General features: G+C 42.6%; 1 long non-coding RNA gene across 1 annotated transcript; it reads right to left on the reverse strand.

The window, feature by feature from the left end:
- Nucleotides 1–2679: 2679 nt before the first annotated feature.
- LOC116567419 lies at nucleotides 2680–20581 on the reverse strand. The gene is made up of 3 exons (XR_004276215.1): nucleotides 20436–20581; nucleotides 5565–5937; nucleotides 2680–3026 (listed from the first exon to the last, which is right to left on the reverse strand). It is a non-coding gene; the product is annotated as an uncharacterized LOC116567419 (long non-coding RNA).
- Between the last annotated feature and the right edge of the window lie 3 nt (nucleotides 20582–20584).

The raw sequence follows: 20584 nt of genomic DNA on the forward strand, positions 1-20584 counted from the left end.
GTATCGAGAGATTTAAAGAAAGAGGAGCACACACGAATTTACTAGCTCAGTCTGGGTCTGCTTTAAAGGAGCTGTAGATTGAGGTGCCTGGGCAGCTCCATTGATTAAGGGTCCAACTCTTGATTTTGGCTTAGATCGTGATCCCAAGGTCATGATCTGAGGGTTGTGAGATTGAGCTTGTGTTAGGCTCTGCGCTCAGCAGGGACACTGGCTGAGATTTTCTCTCTCCTTCTCCTTCTGCCTCTCCCCTGGCTCAGTCTCACTCTTTTCTCTCTCTCTCTTTCTCTCAAAACAAATAAATGAGCTGCAGGCAGGGTGGGTGTGATGGCACTGGATGGAAACGGGCATATATCTGATATTTAGAGGAAGTTGTGACAGGAGTTGATAACTGAATGAACGTAGTATAAGACTAAGGGAGAAATAGTATTTGTGCTTCTGTACTTGGGAAAATTCCAACCAGGCATAGTGTTGCAAGACTATCCAAAGGGTGGCTTCAGTGATTATTTTGAAGGAAACAAAAGAGCTCAATGTCCCTTTCCTTTTGGTTTGTCCATTTCTTATAAACCAAAAGCAAGGCAGAAGGTTTTCTCATTTATAAAAGGCTCAAGAAATATAATCAGTTTTTACATAATAAAAAAAGGGGGGGAATCCAAGTGTTAGGGGAAATATTTAAACTGATATATTTATATATATTAGCCTTTTTTATTACTTTCTCATCATTAAAGGATTGTCTTTCTCCTTTAAACTTTTCTTTTTTTAAAGATTTTATTTATTTATTTGTGAGAGAGAGAGGGAGAGCACAAGCAGTCAGAGTGGCAGGCAGAGGCAGAGAAAGAAGCAGGCTCCCTGCTGAGCAAGGAGTCAGTCCAACAGAGGACTTGATCCCAGGACCCTGGGATCACAACTTGAGCCGAAGGCAGACGCTTAACCGACTAAGCCACCCAGGAGTCCCTGCCTTTCTCCTTTAATGAACAAAAAATAAATGTGCACAGGTACATCAAGATTTTAAAGGATCTTAAACATGTATCTCACGTGGAAAAGCATCATTGAAGTAGACCATCTGTATTCTCCTAAATCAATGCTATTAGTTCCACTTAGGGCATTTCACTGGCGTCTGATTGTTTGAAGGGGCTGTAGGAAAACTGATGACATTAAGTAAGATAGATTATGGATCACATTCAACTCTCATCTCTCCCAGGGCCTAACAGGCATAGCTTGCATTATTGCTAATGGGAGTTTAGAGCATAAGCCTTTATGTATTTAAAGAGCTTACCATTAAAAATCTATCAATCTCCCAATCCTTGCAGTAGAACGCAAATGGGCTTTAATTTTAGGTGTAACTTGTTAATTGGTTGAGAATAGCTTCATTATAAGTGATTGACACCCCACAAGTTCTTTTATCTCCTCTTCTACCCCTTTCTAACTTCAGAACCAAAGCGGATTTATCAGCAGTCTAGAATAGACAGCAGTAGGAGACCTGGGTTATTTATGTAGATTCAAAGGAACAATGCAGGAATCCGGATAGGGTAAGGTTTGCAGCACCGTGGGAATCAGCGAGCACATTCACATGTATGGGGTCACGTTTGAATCTCATAGCAATTCTGTCCTGGGAGTAGGTTGGTCTCAGGCTTTGTAGGTATTGCTTGGGTGGATTGTCAACAGTAGAAATTTATCTCTCACAGTTCTAGAGGCTGAGAGGCTGAGATTGAGGTGCCAACCTGCTCAGGTTCTAATGGGAACCCTCTTCTGGGTAGCAAAAGGCCAGCTTCTTGTCGTGCATTCACGTGGTAGAAACAGTGGTCCACCCTTGTGACTTGATCACCTCCCCAAAGTCTCCTCTTCTGATACCTTCCTGTTGGGGGTTTAGTTTTCAACATATGAATTTGGTGGTGGGGGGTGTGCAGACTGTCCATTGAAGGCAGTTGGGCCACCTGTTACACCCAGCAGAGGCCAATGATCAGAGTTGCCTTCAAGTTTCTCACCCAGTGTCAGAAAGCTTGCACATAGGAAAACCAGGACAAGCACCTAAATCTTACGGCAGCAATTCCAGTGCTTTCTGTAGAGTCCCCAACTGCTTCTCAGTCCTTCAATTTCACAAGTATTTCTTCAGGGCCCATCTCATCAGGTTCTAAGGGTGGTAAGAGTGCACAGCATTGCTACCTCCTCTGAGAGGACTAAAAGTTTATTATTTTATTATTTCAAAAGATTTATTTGAGAGGGTGAGTGAGAGGAGAGAGGATGAGAGAGAGATCAGAAGGAGGGGTAGAGGGAGAAGCAGACTCCTGGTTGAGAAGAAAGCCCAATCTGGGGCTCAATCCCAAGACCCTGGGCTCATGACCTGAGTCGGGGGCAGGTGCTTAACCAACCAAGCCACCCAGGCGCCTGATTTAGGCCAAAGTTTGAGGAAAAGGCTAAAGCATCAATTTTATTTTCATTAAGTGTTTTCAGAATGTAGAGAAAGGAGAGATTATGGGCTGTTCATTGGGGAAAATTTCATGTAGGACGCCTGTGGACTTTCATGGATGTTCTACAACAAATTATGTAACTAAGAAGTTCACTTTGAGTACCAAGTCTGTGTTGACAACTGTATGAGGTACCTCTCGAGCGTACTTTCCCTCATTTAGACCTCACCATAATCGTCTGAGCTAGGTGTTATTACCCTCCACTGTACAGGGCAGACTTTTTCAAGGTGCACACAGTAGGGGCAGAGCCAGAATTGAACATTTGAGGACACCAGAGCCTCAACTCTTAACCACCATTGTATACAATTTTACCCTAAGATTTAAAAACTAGACTTTTTACAAATGTACATAAAAAATACATCTAGGCCTCTAAAGCAAACAAAGCAGTTGGAGTTCCCTCTCCCTTGACTTGTTGGCAGACCTGGGAGATAGAACAGAGACCGGGGATCTATTACGTTCAAAGCTCTTACTTTATAAAGCAAAGTTCTGGCCCATGGAAAAACACCCTGAAGCTTCAAGATAACCGTGAAAAGACCAGGTAGTCAAGCAGACATTTTGCCAAACCTAGCAAAAACAAAATAACAGAGTGTAAATACAGAGGACATTAAAGGATTAGCACAATAAGGGCTGGTCTAAATCTTTTAAAGAGATCCAGTCGTTGTGGCCTAATATTTGGAGGGACAATCTACCCCAGGAGGTTGAGATGCCTTAGTTTTGTCCTCCAAATCACCCAGGGAGGTGATCCAGGAAAAAAGCTCATCTTCCTGCATAAGTTTCTAGAGCTATCCAGTGTGGTTTACTGTGCTTTCTAGAACTTAATTATTCAGTGTACTTTTTATCCATACATATTTACACTACCAACATATTTTTGTACTCCTTTTAAAGTTCTTTCCCTGATACCCAGTGTTTTAGATCAGCACTTTCTGTCAGGGCGGTGGGGGTTGGCTGGCACGAAGGGCTGGTTGGTGCACACTTCTCCACAGGTGTTGCCAAATGTACAACATGGAGGAAAAAGCAATTGGGAGAGAAGTAGGCAACATTAGGTCACTGGGCTCAAAAGAGGCGGAAAAGATGTTGGAAAATTCAGTGGACGGTTGACAAGAACAGTTTAATTAGTTTTTTTTTCATTGTAGTGAAATATATATAACATAAAAAGTGCCATTTTAGCCATTTTTAAAGTGTACAACTCAGTGGCATTAATTATTGAAAATGTGGTGTAACCACCACCATGATCTATTTCTAAATATTTTCCATCACCCCAAACAGAAACTCTGTACCCATCAAGCCAAAATTTCCTATTCCCTCTTCCTCCAGCCCCTGATAAACACTAAATGCACTTTTGTCTCTATGAATTTGTCTATTCTCGATATTTCCTATATTCTTATATTTCATACAATATCTGCCCCTTTGTGTCTGACTTTCTAGATTCATCCATGTGATAGCATGTATCAGAACTTCATTCCTTTTTATGGCTGAGTACCTTAATTATATGTATCTACCACATTTTGTTTATCCATTTGTTTGTTGATGGACACTTGGATTGTTTCTACCTTCTGGCTATTGTGAATAAAGCTGCAATGAACACTGGCTTACAAGTGCCTATTTGAGTCCTTTTTTCAATTCTTTTGGGTGTATACCAGGAGTGGAATTGCTCAGTCATAGGGCAATTCTATGTTTAACTTCTTGAGGAACTGCCAAACTTTTTTCCACAGGGATAGCACCAATTTACATTCCCACCATCAGGAGATGAGGGTTCCAATCTCTCCATATCCTTTGCCAACACTTATTTCCATTTTCATTTTTATAGCCATCCTTGTAGATACGACGTGGTATCTCACTGCGGTTTTAAGTTGTATTTCCTAATGACTAATGATACTGAGCATTTTTAATGCACTTACTGGCCATTGGTATATCTTCTTTGGATAAATGTCTATTCAAGTACTTTGTTTATTTTTTAATTGAGTTTTTTAGGTTAAGCTGTAGGAATTCTTACATATTTTGGATATTAAATCCTTATCAGATACATGACTTGCAAATATTCTGTCCCGTTTTGTGGGTTGTCTTTTCACTTTTTAAAAACATTAGCAAAATTTTACTTCAACTTTTTTTTCTGCTTATAAAAAAATCTTCTGACAAAGCTGATAGCTAACAGTTATTATCTAAAGGCAATGTGGAAACCACAAAGAATGTCTCTCAGACAAGAGGTAGTGTCCAAAATCTCCCCCACACTGGGGGCCAAGGCAAGAGGAGGGGGTAGAACTCTGCCATTAGGGTTGGTGGCCCCAAATGGGAGCCCAGTTTCCCCCTCCCCTGTCTAAATTCCCTTTTTGTGGTAAATAAGACTCTGCCAAGCTGACAGCTTGGAACTCCCAAGCTGCCTGAATGTTTGGGTGTGTTAGAGGAAAATGCTGTGGTTTCAAGATGGCCTACATGCCAGCCCTCAGAGCCCTGAGCCAGCACCCTCTTCCCACTTCAGAGAGCCAAACTCCTGGCTCACTGGGGACTGCCGGGGCCCTAGAATAGGAGGCAGCCTTTCACCCCAGCATCCCTCCCTCTAATCACAACCCCACACCCTGGAATTTTTGTTGTTATGGGCCTCATGTAGTTTTGGGTGCTGCAGAAGCCTAGCTCTGAGACAGACAGTGACAGTGGCAGGCAAAGGCCCAGGGCTGTGGCTGGGGTAGCTCTTGGCCCCTGGTATGCCTATACATTTATGCTTATTTCCAGACTGTGGTCCACTGCAGGGAGAGGTGGGTTGAGCAAGGTGCTGGCAGCCTTAGCCCTGTAGTGTGTGTATATGGCAGAGGAGAAGGAAAAGGAGAGAAGGAGGGATAAGGAGTCATGAAGCAGGTACAGGGATGAATGATAGCCAGGTAGGAACTTGCCCTGGCCAGCTGTGGCCCACCTGAAACGAACTCTGCTCCCAAGAGGGACCCGTCAGTTCCGCCCTGCTGGGCAACCAGGGCACGAGGAAGCCAGGTTCAACTTGGCCACAGTGTTAAACAATAATTGCAGGGGGTACTGAATACAGACAGGGCGCAATGATGTCTGGGCTCTGCATGTTGCCAGAGCCTGGCCAACAGAAGGTGAAGCAGTACTCACTGGAGTGGCCACGGGTTCCAGGTTGGACAGGCAGACATACTGGCTCATGGGCAAGAGCAGCAATGGCGGCACTTCCGGAGTGGTAGCTGGTCCCAGATCATCTCTTATTCATGAAGCACTAGCTGTAGTCTGAAGCTGCAGGGGTTCTTTTCTCCATGTACCAGAGCTTGAAGCAAGTGCAATATTCATTCCTTAGTTCCTCTAGCTTTGGCTGCAGCTTTGGTCCAGTCAGCAAAGAGCAGCTGGCACATGTGGTGCTCATCCAGGTCTTTCATTTAAGGCTCCAGTGTGAAATCATCTAATCTGGAGTTGAGGAGACATGCACACGGTCTGTTCTCATTTGCCAGTGGGAGTTGACTTGAGCGCATCACTTCTTTAAAAAAAAAAAAGTGTAAAGTACATAATTAGTGATTAATCAATAAGTATCATTTTCATTTGCCTTTAACGAGAAAAAAATAAAATGAAAATAGGATGATTCCTAAAAAGTCAAGATATATAACCTCCCTTTGTATTGCCTTATGTTCTGAAATGTTTTATATTACAGGTACTTTGAAATGTTATCCTCAGATGGTCTATCCTCTGTGGGAATCGCATCTCATACCCACTTTCTATCTTTAGGTCTTGCATCATTGTTTACAGTGAACATAATCACAGGGACAATGGGCCTTGCCAATGAGTCTGTTTGCCCCACAGGCAACTGACCACACCTGGAAGGGCCTGTTGCTCCTACCTGCTTAACATATTGACCTTGAAGACAGAAGGAGGACTTAGAGGCCTTGGCTCCCTGGTTGCTAACATGTTCTGCTTGATACTGGCCCTGCCAGGAGCTACCAGCCAGAAATGCTTCCCTGAAAGACACACACAGATTACCCAACCACCCCTATTAGGCAAATGATTCTGCAAATGGCATGTCCTCTACACTTGGGCTTAAGAAAATCTGTCAAGCAAACAAAGACTTACCTTCTATCCCGGGTACCTGGTCTTAATCCCTTGACCAAGTCACTGTGTTTTCCCATGTTGCTTATCCATCCATCCATCTATCCATCCACCCGCCCATCATTCATCCACCCAAGATTTATGGAATGGCTGCAAATACAAAGATGATATATTGTCCTGGACTCCATAAATTCACAGCCTGGGATGTGGTTGGATAGAGTGGAGACAGGTAGGCAAATGAATAGTGGGAATAAGGTGTGAGAAGGAAAAGTACAAAAGTATATGCGAAGTACTCTATGAAACCAAAGGATGGATCCTGCTTCCCTCGGGTCGCTGAGAAGGTTTTTTGCAGAGCAAAAAACGTGCGGAGTATGTGCAGGTGACCAAAGGGTAATGAGTTTGGGGCCAGACTATGACAGACTTTGTATGCTTTACTGTGACACTGAACTTGATCCTCCAGCAACAGGAAGCCTTTCCTTTCCCCTTCTATTGCCTTGCATCTTAGGGCTTCAAGGCCCTGGTCCCTGCTAATAAAATAATGACCAACTCTTTTTAGGGCTTCCAATGTGCCACAGACTATAATTTAAATGCTTTAAATTCATTCTGTAACTTTATCTTCACAACAACCTTAGAAGACAGAAAATGTAATCATCCCCATTTTATGGATGAGAAAACAGATTTTAAACCCAAAGTCTCACATCTAGGAATAGGCAGAGTTCTGATTCTAAGACCCAGTTCCAATTCACAGTCAAGACTGTGCTCCTAGAAACATGAGCCAGTAGGTTCTTGGTGTATGAGGGACTAGGAAGACTGGATCCATCTCCCCAAACAAGCCTCCAAAACTTCCCCACTTTTTTTTTTTTTTAAGATTTTATTTATTTATTTGACAGAGATCACAAGTAGGCAGAGAGGCGGGCAGTGGGGGGGGGGGGGCAGCAGGCTCCCTGCCGAGCAGAGAGCCCCGATGCGGGGCTCAATCCCAGGACCCTGGGATCATGACCGGAGCCGAAGGCAGAGGCTTTAACCCACTGAGCCACCCAGGTGCCCCTTCCCCACGTTTTATAACGCAAATACCTCAAACCCTCTTACCTCCTACTTGGGCTGATAGCAACAATCTGAAAGCACCTCGTGTAGGGGTCAGTCATAGTTGTAGAGGAGGGCTTTCTATGATGCTGATGCCAGCTTACCTCCAAGTTCTGTGGCTGCTTCTGGGTGATGTTGAATTAATGATTAATCTGCTCATGTAGAACTCAGCTAATGCCCCTCCAAATAATGTAATATGTTAGCCCAATTAAAAACAGCTGCCCAACTAAATGAACTGTCAGAGCTGTCAACTCCCATTTTATGTTCTGCAAAAGGAAGCAGGAGTTCTACTGGACCCTTCTTGCCAGACAGTGTTAGATTAAGATGTTAAATTAACTATATAATAAATAGATATATATGTAATTTAAGTTAGTGTTGATGTCATCTCTGTAAAACTGTGTGTACAAATGCGTAACCTGAAGCTCAGAAAGGTGAAACCACTCGTTCAAGGTCAAGGAGTCACTTTTCTTTCTACAACTCCAGGACTCTAACATTAGGGAGGTCTTTCGTTTGTATCCCATCAAATAACTGCTCTTCTTTTTAAAAATGAAAATTCAAATGATCCTAAAGGAGCATTATTATTTTAGCAATGTGGTGTAGTGCAAAGAGCAGGAACTTGGAACCCAGATATTCTTGCGTTAAGCTTCTAGTGTCTGCTCTGAAGTGTGTGACCTTTGGCAAATAACCTCATCTCACCTGAAGAGATGATTGTGAGAAGGGCAGCAGGTCGCTGGCGCCTAGGGTACCTTAGTACACCTTGGTCCTTTTCGGTTCCTCCTCGGTGTGACACAAATGGACATCTCCAGCCATCTCAAGCTAATTGGTTACATACTCAATGCATCCTTAGAGATATGTTAATTAATTTATTTATTTTTGAAGATTTTATTTATTTATTTGACAGAGAGAGATCACAAGTTGGCTGAGGGGCAGGCAGAGAGAGAGGGGGAAGCAGGCTCCCCGCTGAGAGCAGAGAGCCCAACTTGGAGCTTGATCCTAGGACCCCGAGATCACGACCTGAGTCGAAGGCAGAGGTTCAACCCACTGAGCTACCCAGGTGCCCCTGTTAATTTATTTTAACTGAAACAAATTCCTGCTATATGATATTTTGGGAGAAAATCTGGAGAAGGTATTGTGAAACTAGGCAAATTATACAGCTCCCACAAGCAGGACCTCCCAGACCCATCAGGGAGGCCCATGACTCATGAGAGTTTTGGGGTGAAAACAGAAATGCTGCTATCTTGGAGCCACAAAATTTCTGGTCAGAAACATGACACAGGGACAGGTGGAAGGAGAGATAGCAATAGAAGGCAGCAGAAACAGATTCCCCAAAAGTGATGCACATAGGACCTGCTGTATGAATGTGTGGGGGAGAGAGACCGGTTGGAAGAGGTCAAGGAACCCGCCATAACCCCCTCCTGCCCTCTCTCTTGCTTCTGTCATCCCATAGCAACTTTGGGAGTCAAACTCTCTTAGAGTCACCCGTATCTTTCTCTTTGTAACAAGGTGGGGAGAATATCACCATCTCTTAATAGTTGGTGCCAAAATTCCTCCTGGGGCTAGACACATCTATGTGTGGAAAATTGGGTATAAAAGAATCTGTTGGAGAGCTTGAGGCAGAATGTTGGAACCTGAGGACCTGGATGCTAGGGGTGGGGGGGGGCACTTGCTGTGGTTACTACAGGGAGAATGTGCAATTCTTGGGGGTGGTCTGGGATGGAGAGAGTGAGGCAAAGAGAGGAGGGAGGGCAGAGGGAAAAGGGAGAGAGCAGCTGTGATTTCTCCCTGCCATTCCCCGCATCTCCAGCAATGACAATCGAAGCAAGGCACATTTGTGTGAGTGTCTTGATGGGAAAACCGGGAAGGGACGGAGTTTCATTTCCACATTGTGCAGAACAGATTAGGTGTGAGGAAGTGAAAGTGTCCTTTTGGATGTCATCCAGCTCTGGAAAGGGCTATAGACTTCCACAGGCCAGATTAAGGGTTGGGGGTTCAAACCAAGTTTACCCAGATCTTTGAGAGGCAAAGGGGCCTCAGCTGATTTCCCAGTTATATCTCTGATTTCTTTCTCTTTCCTTCTTTACTTTTCCCTCCCCTCCAAAGCTTACCCAGTACTGTACTTGACATACAGTAGGCACAATGTAAACATCTGTCGTGCTGAAGTCTATAAATATGTGTGGTTTCCGCTGTCGTGATACCTAAAATTGAGTAAAGTCAACACACACATGTATTTCACCTCTAAAAATAAGCCTAATCCTAAAAATTCTGGGAAGGATATAAATACCATCTAAGTAGGCTTACCACTTTCCACCTCTTTGTTTTTTGGTATCCTTCAAGGTTCAAGTCACATCTCACCCTCCAAGAAGTCTACCTGGATTTTCAGGGACATTTCCTGTCTCTGAAATCTTATGCCATTTCCCTTCTGTGTCAACCATTTGAAACTTGATTGTTTATTTTTCAGAGGGATGTTTTGCCTTTTCTTCTCTATACCACAGTCTCAGGACAACCCTTGCTACGGGCTGAGTGTGTATCCTACACACATAGTTATTGAGTTGATTGTTACTGATCGTGGTTATCTTGCATCATAGTCCCAGAAACTTAAGAGTTTCGTATGTACTTGGCATACACTGGTACTGAATAAATGTTGTTGAACTGAGTTGACCTCTGAGAATCTATGAGTCCTAGATATTACTCTGTTGCCAAAAAAACAGAAAATTAGAACTTGGGGAGAAATGAAATTTAATTCTCGTTAAACTATAATTGATTTTCCTATTGCTCTTAAGCATGTAATTTAGGTTTTCCACTCCAAATGCAAATATGATTTATTGGCCAATCACTTTTACAAGGATACTGTGAGCTTAAAAAATGAAAATGCACAGAATTTTGATGCTGACAGATGTCATAAAATCATGTGCTCTAACTGAAGAGAAGTATGAGCTCAGAGAGGTTAAACAGACAGCCTTGTGCTTCCTTGGTTGGTCACAGAGCTCACTGGGAAGTCAGGTCCCATGCTTTATGGTCCAGTGGCCTTTCCAGACTCTAAGGTTGGCTGTCAAAATGTGTTTTCATTATTAATGCAGTATACTAAGTCCCTGGGGTAGAATAAGCCCATTATTAGAGCTAGTAAGTCAGTCCAAAGCAATCTGATATTCCTATAAAATGGGATAGATTTTGAAGTAAAGAATCCTTGGCTTCACTGCCTTCCAGTGGGGCCATCATCTCATTTATCCTATGTATATATTTTATATATATATATATCCCATAAATGAACACTTCTGTATGAACATTCATTACAATAGTTTTATTGATTCCTTTCTACAGTGCTATTAATTACATGACCACAAAAGCCTTCTGTTAGATTAAGCCATATTAAATAAGATTAGTAATACTCTTTATATTGAGTGCTTTTATGATAAATGGATGTTCATCTTTTCAGAAATTACTACATTGATGTCTTATAATTATATCAGATATTTGGACTTTTTTAATAAAAAAACTTGAGTGTCTTCTAATAACTAATGATATTAATTATTAGATTATTCATCCTCATGATTATTCATCCTCATGATAACCCTATCAAGTGGATGTTAGGATTTGCCTCACAGGGGAAAAAATACAATCGTATAGAAATTTGGTATCTTGCCCAAGATCCCACAGTAAGGAAGGCCAAGACTGAACGAGATAATATATATGCACTTAGCACAGTGCTGGGCAGATAGTGTGTTGAATAAATGCCATAGAAAGAGTCAGTATGAAGTGAGCAGAAAGTTGAAGCTATTCCAAAGATAGTACGTAAGATATATAATTCCTGTATATAAAACATGTTTGACTGGGGGCACCTGGGTGGCTCAGTCGTCTGACTCTTGGTTTCGGCTCAGGTCATGATCTCAGGGTCATGAGATGAGCTTCCATCCAGCTCCACGCTGAGCTCAGAGTCTGCTTGAGATTCTCTGTCTCCCCCTCTGCCCCTCCCCCTGCTCCATGTGCTCTCTCTCAAATAAATAACTAAATCATTAAAAAAAAAAAAATGTATGACTAAAATTGGATTCTGAGCTTCCTAACAATCAACAGGGGAAATATAATCAGTTATACAAATGATAAGTGACCTTGCCGGAGAGAATTATAATTATCTGGAGCTCCAGACCTAAGAGCTCTTTTTCAGGACACAGCATTTAACATCCTAACAAGGACCTGAGAGGATGAGGCAAACTCACCTTGGAATACATGGGATGGCTGCTTAGACGCCTGAAAAAAGGGATGGCCAAACCTGGGTGAAGTGGAGATGCCTGAGTTGCCCCGGCAGAAGGCAGAGGAAGGATTAAGAAGTTGAGGAAAGGGGCATGTAGAGTTAAAATATCATGTCAGACCAGAAGCCCCATGAGACAATTACGTTTCATGGGAGGCCCAAAGGACATACCATTCACCAAGACTGTTAAGAATGTACTGCCAAGAGAAGTAGCAGTGTCACTAAGAAGTCACTTCTGAAGGTCTGGGATTAAAGGAGGAGAGTGGTCTCAGAGCTGGGCTCCTTAATAGCCACGGGCATGAGGGGGCTCTTTCTAAAGAACGGAGACCAGCTGGAAGTGCTTACCTATCAGAAGTCATGAGGCCATGGTACCATAATCACCAGTAGAGATAGAGGGGTGGCCACAGGGGCTCGGCCTGTAGGAATTATGGATTAACAGGATAAACAGGATTAACAGCTCATGGTGTCCCAAGGGTCAAATGTGCAGACAACAAAGGTACTACATAAAATCTAAGAAAGAGGGGGCCTGTGATCACGTGGTCCTCCGGCCATATATATCCCATATGACACCATCTAGAGCAGCAGACCTTGTAGAATGCTGGAGGCCTTGGAAAGGCACACTTGAAGTGACAGATCAGAGGAAACTCTCTGACAGACCGGGTTGTCTTCCTGGAGGATACGCTTTAAAGCTGAGACCTCTGTATGATTGTGTGTCCACACTTAGGAGGGTGACTGGATCCAGGAACCAAGGAATCAGAGCAGGAGTGGCACCATCTACCCTCACTCCTAATGGCTTACTGGGAAACTTTGTCCACATTCTGGTCTCTTCGAGTGTTAGAGGTCCTGGGCCCTTGCCAGGGGATGTAACAAGAGTCTTTTGGGTTTATGAATTATAGCTGTCACCAAGGCCCTTTGGATTCCTTGTCTCTAGGGACCAGCAAGGGGAAAAGAGTCAACCATTTATGGCAGGGAAAATCCCTCTTCAAGAGCAGGAGGTAGAGTTCTTTTTATACATGCAGCTAGGGAGGAACATGGGTGGAACCCAGGAGAACCACTGGGGTCTCTTCAGGCACTCACTTGCCCCACCGGAACTATGACCGGAAGTGTACAGCACTCCTGGCCTGGGAAGGGTGTGACTGCAAAAGGCTCAGATCCCTCCAGAAGGAAGATTTGGGTCACTTCACCAGGTAAGCCACCAGGACCTGCCAGACTAATAGCTAGGCATGAGAGGAACTTAGAATGGACATAAGAGAAAACAAACAAACAAACAAAAAGAAGGGACAGAAAAAGGAGAGGACGTGAACCAGCTGTGGCTCTGAGACCAACAGTAGTGACCTGGCCATTGTTTGCATCATTAACCACCTTTTCTATATTTGCCTGCAGAAAGACGGGTCCACAGACCTGTGGAGGTCCTACTCCCTGAATCTACTACAGAAGCGGACCTGAGCAGTGTGATGGGTAGAATGTAGCCACCATGAAACTGTACGGCTCAGATGTCCTCCTGCAGGGAGCATGGCTGATGGAGAGTTCCAGCTCTTCTGTGTAATCCATTATCATGTTTGTGTGGGAACTGGGCTTCCCATGCCCACGACTGAGCATGGCAAGCATACTATGTGAGCGGCAACCACTTGGCCTGAGGACTCCCAAGGGGCTTCCCTGACATTTTTCTTGGAAATAGCCTCTATCTATCCCTTCCTCCCATTCCCCTACTTTCCTTCCACAGATATTGGAGCTGCAACATGGTTGGGTGGCTTCCCTCTCCTTCTCTTGCTTTCTCTCCTTTTCCAGATATTTTCCCAATAAATCTCTTGCTTATCTAATCCTGTCGTACTTGCTTCTTGAAGCACCTAAACTAATATATGCTCCCCAGTTGGTGACTAGAAAAGTGAGGGCAATCCATGCGTCATATGTAGTTGAAACAGTGAGTGTGCATATCCCTTTTTACTTGATCTTCATAATCATTGAATGATACTACTTATTACTATTTTATATATGAGGAAACTGAGGATTAATTTAGGAGCTTTCCTGGGGTCTATAGCTGCTAAGTGGCAGAGCTGAGCTGAAACTCAAACTTAGATCTGGAGTACTCCTAAACCACCTTTACTGCTCAGCTATGGGACAGTTGGTCTAAGGGCAGAGTGGACATCTTAAGAGAGTTGAAGTCTTTAAGGAAGATGAACCTCGTGTCTTAACAGGAGCGAGCCAAGGAAGTTCTCCAAATCAACATCAAGGTGTGTCTCAAGCAATAATTTTAGGGCAGTACTGATCCTCTCATAAAATGAATGATAGAAACATCAACGTTCTGGACAGTGTTCCTTCAATAATATTAGTCCAGAAGGTTTTCAACTGGACATTTACTGGACATCCTATGTGATTCCATTGTTTTCATCTTTTTTCTTTTTCTGAATTATACTTTAGCAAATATCTACTGAACTTTTACTCTACGTCATATATTATTCCTTCTAGGCAAAAATTTATATACATCCCTTTTGCTTCCCCATTACACTTAATCAGACTTTATTTTCTTACTTTCAGTCTATCATTATCAACATTGTTGAAGGCCTGCTGTTTTCATGGTAGTAGGCAATGGGAAAGGATTTCTTTCCTGTAAGTGTGATAATTTCTCCACCTTAGAAGGAGACTAATACTTTTTTTAAAAATAAATTTTATTGGAACACTTGGTTATCCATGTACTAAAAAATCAGAGAATATACAAAAGTTTTTAGATATGAAGTGAATCAGAGAACTTAAAGCAAGAACTGAAGTTATGAATTTTCTAGAAGAAAATGGATGAACATATTTATTATCCTGGATTAGGCAAAGATTTCCTAAATGTGACACAAAAAACATACATCAAAACCTTTTAAAAATTGACAAGGAGGATAATCAAAACGAAGACCTTGGGGCGCCTGGGTGGCTCAGTGGGTTAAGCCACTGCCTTCGGCTCAGGTCATGATCTCAGGGTCCTGGGATCGAGTCCCGCATCGGGCTCTCTGCTCAGCAGGGAGCCTGCTTCCCTCTCTCTCTCTGCCTGCCTCTCCATCTACTTGTGATTTCTCTCTGTCAAATAAATAAATAAAATCTTTAAAACAAACAAACAAACAAAAAAAACCGAAGACCTTTGTTGTTTGAAATGCACTCAATTTAATGCAATTAAAACAATGCAATTAAAACAAAATGCAAAAATGCAATTAAAACGGCACTGCTATTTGTAGCAATTCGCATTGCTATCTATAAAACATGTCAACCATAAAAGATGTATATCCAGAATAGAATTCATTCTTAAAGTGATATAAGAAGATAAAATACTGATTTAATAAAAAAGAGAATGACTTGACTAGACACTTCAAAAATAGAAGATACTCATTCACATGGCAAAGAAGCACATGAAAAATTCTCATCATTCTTTATTCTTTGGGACAACACAAGCGATCATTTCAAACCCACTGGAATTGCTAGAATTACAAAAAGACTGGTAATACAAGTATGGTGAAGCTATGGAGCCACGAAAATTTTATACATCACTGGTGGGCATACAGTAAGAGACTGCACTTTGGAAAGCCATTGACCTGTTTCTTATTAAGATAAGTGCACAATTATCATATAACCTAGAAGTGAAGAAGGCTAATTCAACGGATTAGAGACCACATCTGTATCTGTTCAGTTACTGTCTAAATTCAGTTTAGAGGTGAAAGACCTAACATTTTATATTATGTTTCCTTTTTCTTTTGAGGGTGGGATAAGGGAAAGGTATTGTTAAATAAAGAACATTTATTGAATACTACATTTTTGATATAAATGACAATCGTAATTTAAAACAAATAGCATTTCAGACACCTTGGAGCAACAACTGAAAATTCAGATGGTTTAAATATCGGACATTTAAAGCATTGATCTGTATAAAACCCAGAGTAATGTAAAACAAACGATTGTGTCATCCTTCCTATTCTCTTAAATCTCCCCCCCAACCTCTTAACATATATCACTCTAGGACATTATTCTAATTATTGTCTCATTTTCTAGTTTTCAGCTATCCTCTCCAACTAGGAACTTTCCCTGTCTTGTTTCACTGCTGTATTTACAGTGCAGAATAGTGCCTAACACATAATTTGGTACTCAACAAATATTCGTTGTTTTCATTTGTCTAACCTAAGGAGAGAGGATGACTTCCTAAAGAGTTGCAGAGGAAACCACAATGCAAATAAACAAACAAAAACCCACAACAGCCAAAATACTTGACTATAAGAAAATGGAAAAAAATATTTTTTTAAAGATTTTATTTATGTATTTGATAGACAGAAATCTCAAGTAGGCAGAGAGGCAGGCAGAGAGGCAGGCAGAGAGAGAGAGAGAGGAGGAAGCAGGCTCCTCGCGGAGCAGAGAACCCGATGCAGGGCTTGATCCCAGGACCCTGAGATCATGACCTGAGTTGAAGGCAGAGGCTTAACCCACTGAGCCACCCAGGTGCCCTGGAAAAAATTTTTTTAATTAAAGATTTTATTTATTTATTTATTTATTTGAGAGAGAGAGAGAGAGAGCACGAGCGAAGAGGAGAGGGAGAAGCAGGTTCCTTGCTGCCCAGTACCTGAGATCATGACCTGAGCTGAAGGCAGATGCTTTAATTCCAGGCACACCTTTAAATTTTATTTTAAGTAGCCTCTACACCCAGTGTGGGGTTCTAACTCATAACCCCAAGATCAAGAGTTGCATGCTTTACCAACTGAGCCAGTCAGGTGCCCCAAATATGTGAATCATTTTAAAATGATATCATTTGGGGCACTTGGGTCGCTCAGTTGGTTAAGTGTCTGCCTTTGGCTCAGGTCATGATCCTGGGGTTCTGGGAGTGAATCCTGAGACAGGCTCCCTCTCCCTCTGCCTTGCTCTCGTGCACTCTCTCTCTCTCACTTACTCTAAAAAAAAAAAAATAACGTTCATTGTTGCAGAACCCTACAATGTGTGCATTTTTCAGGGTAGTAAAAATTTTTGGAAAATTTCTGGAAACTGACTTGCCAATATGTATCTATGAATCAGGACTCCAAAAATATGCAGTGCATTTTACTCAATAATTCCATTTCTGTAAGTCTTTCCTAAGAAATTGTCTAAATAGTATATATTTAATTATTATTTATTTGCATGAAGAAATTTATTAGTTATAAAGACTTTTGTAGTACCATGGAAAATGCTCATAAATTAAAATAAATCTAAGGAACAACTTATAAAATTACATGCACACCATGATTATACTTAAATTAAAAATATACCTAGTGGGGCACCTGGGTGTCTTAGTGAGTTAAAGCCTCTGCCTTCAGCTCAGGTCATGATCTGGGGGGGGGGGGTTCGGGATGGAACCCCACATCCGGCTCTCTGCTCAGCAGGGAGCCTGCTTCCCTCTCTCTCTCTGCCTGCCTCTCAGCCTACTTGTGATCTGTCTGTCAAATAAATAAATAAAATTTTAAAAAATATACCTAGTAAAACAAAACTGGAGGAAAATATATAATATGATAAACTATATATTAGGATTGCAAAATTACAGTGATTTTTTATCTCCCTTCTCTAGTTTCCAAGTCCTTGTAATTGAACTTCATGATCTGTACAAGGGTATTTTAGTTTTGTTCAGTTCAACTTTTTGAGGCAAACCTTACTGTTTGAATTTATTTCCCCATTGTAATCTAACCTTTTCCAGAGAAGCACACTGATGAGCAAACACTTTTTGGATGAAGATTTCCGTGGGGAACCCATGTGTATGATTGCTGGTTGGATGGGGTTGTTTTTTGAGAATTTCCCTGGTAAGAGCTTTCTGCTTCATTGCATTTGGTTTAGTTCAATTTAGATGAATAGTTGTAGTAGGCTTGCAGGTTTTTTTTTTTTTTTTAAAGATTTTATTTATTTATTTGACAGGCAGAGATCACAAGTAGGCGGAGAGACAGGCAGAGAGAGAAGGGGAAGCAGGTTCCCTGCAGAGCTGAGATCTGGATTTGGCTCCATTCCAGGATGCTGGGATCATGACCTGAGCTGAAGGCAGAGGCTTTAACCCACTGAGCCATCCAGGTGCGCCAAGGCTTGCAGGTTTTATGCTATATGTTACATATCAGAAGGAAATATGGGTAGTTCTCCTTTTATACTCTCTCTCTCGTATGTTCCTTTTAGGTTGACTTTCCAATTTTTTTCTATTCTCAAACATAAAATTGAATTCCTTATCCAATTTGGTGTTGTTCTTAGTCGACTTGTCAACTAATTTGAACAATTTTGGTCACGTGAGGCTCTTCCTTCTGCCTCAGCTCCCACATCTAAAGGAGTTACCATGCAGTTTATTCTACCTCTTCAGGCTTTGGACACTTTCATGTTTATCCCTCCCTAGTCCACTGCTTTAAATATTGATGTCATCACTTGTAGCCTGTAGCTCTACAATGCTATGGACATTAATTTTGTCTTTCAATCCGTCGTCCACCTTATTTTTACATTAGTGGTTCTCAACAGGGGTGGTTTCTGTCCCCCAGGGAACATTTGGCAATGCCTGAGGACATTTTTGATTGTCATAACTGGGCCAGGAGGTGGGTGGGGGGCTGAGGGGCGTGAAGGAGAAGCAAGGGGGATTGCTACTGGCATCTAGTGGTTAGAGGAGAGAGATGTTGCTAGAATTCCTGCAATACACAGTAAGCATCCCACAGAAAGAATTTTCTGGGCTTAAATGTCAATAGTACTGAGGCTGAGAAACTCTGCCCTAGGACCATTCTTGTATAATAAAAACATGCTTAAATACCTCAAGAACACATGGTGTCTTTCAGATAAGGTTTGTGCATAACTCTCATCTTTTCCTCAGCCATACCACCTGTGTGTGTTACTACGTAAAAAAATATGCCATGATCCCTGCCTGGGCTCCTGTGATTTATCTGCTGCTTGTAGTTTCTTCTTTTCTTCCTGATTTGCCAAGGGGAGGTTGGGTAATTCTCCTCTATGACCAGTTTTCGCAGAGCATGAATCACACTGAACACTCACCTGTTATTTCACCCCAATGTGAGCATCAGAAGTCAGGAACTGGGTCTCTTTTCCCAGAATCTTCAGCTCTTAGTGCAATGCCCAGTATAGGGAAATACACTCAACCAAGGCCCTCTGTCCTTATTCCATTTATATAGCAGTCAGATTCATTTTTGGGTACAATAGGGGTCATTGCTGCCGTCCTGGCTTTCCTTGATCTTTATTCTTTGCCTTCCCTGAAATGTGGCCCTTTCATGTTTCTGTCTCCATTCATCCACTCCCAACTTATTCTTCAAGGCCCAGATCAATAAATATGATTTACCAAGCCCACCACGTGTGCCAGGCCTGCATTATCTTTGTTTGTCTTCAGTATAGTCCCCATAAGGAAGATATCCCAATTTAACAGGTGAAGAATATGATGGAAGAGCCCTGAGTGGCAGGTGAGGCAGCACATGCACGCAAACACCCACAAGTGGAGGCAACTGGGCCATGACCCTCCCTGCCTGATTCTCCTGGCTTCTCTGAATTCTTCTACATCCTTCCAGAAGGCTTTCTCTTTGGAGATCTCTTAGACGGTCCTTCAACTTTTATGAGTAAGCTGTAAATTGTTTCGGGTATCTCAGGTGGCTAATGGTGGTAGCCAGACCTAAATTCTCTTCTCACCAGGTACCACACCAGCACTTCTTGCTTAGTATCAGGTTAAGTAGTAGTAACCTACCCCAAGTTACCGGAAGCCCTCCAGGAGGATTAGTGAAATCAGGGCGAGTGGTGCAGCCTCAGTCCACAGTGACCTGAGCTGTAGAAGCCTGACCATGCCCAGAAGGATTTTCAAGCGGAAGGCACTGGAGTGTTTCAAGCTCAAGAGCGGAACAGATTTGAACTTTTAAAAGCTCATTGTGGAAAATTAATTAGAGACTGGAGTGATGCAGAGCCTGGATTTGAGAGGTGCTTGTGGTCCTTCAGGTGAGAGATGAGGGGAGCTTGAATCACGTTGTTGAAATAGAGAAACAAAAGGACTGGAGATACCTTGGAAGCAAAATTGTCAGGATTTGGCTGTAGACTGTCTACAAGGATAGGAGCCCTGGCTGCAGTGTGACTTTAAGATACGTAAGACTCAATTTGTTTTCTCATGGATAAAATGAGGATAATATCTACTATGAGAGATTATTAGTAAAAAAAAAAAAATGAAAAGCGCCTAATACATTAGGTATCAACAAAATGTTAGCTAAGTTTTTTTTTTTTTTTAAATTTAAAAGAGCTCTTTACGGAATGCGTTGGATCTGCAGTAACTTGTCTTTCTCAGATAAGATTTATTTGTTTTGAAGTTGCTGGTAGTCAAGGCCACGCAGCTCATCTTTTACTCTAGTCTGACAACCGGCAGACGACTGTGGTAAGGGCATCGCGGTGCAGGAACATCTGGTGGAGGGCACCCCAAACTTAGGAGGGATATACCTGTAGCCAAAACTTGACAGTTTTACTGTCTGCCTTGGCACAACTCTCGTTCCTAGACTGGTGTCTCCAGAAGGCGCGGTTAAGCAGCGAATGAAGGATGGGGGCATGAGCGAAACCAGATGGGGACCGGACGGGAAGACAGGAGGCGCAGGGACCAGCTCCGCGGCAGAGCCTACGCCTACCTTGCGGCCTCCGCCCACTCTTTCCTGGGCTGTAGCTCGTGACATCACGAGGAGGCGGAGCCGGCTTCGGCCTGGGAGGAGGAGGCAGCGGCGGGGCGGGGCGGGGCGGAGCGGAGTCAGCGGCGGGGCGGGGCGGAGGCAGCGGCGGG

The sequence above is a fragment of the Mustela erminea genome, chromosome 10 (assembly GCF_009829155.1).
Source record: "Mustela erminea isolate mMusErm1 chromosome 10, mMusErm1.Pri, whole genome shotgun sequence".
NCBI lineage: Eukaryota > Metazoa > Chordata > Mammalia > Carnivora > Mustelidae > Mustela > Mustela erminea.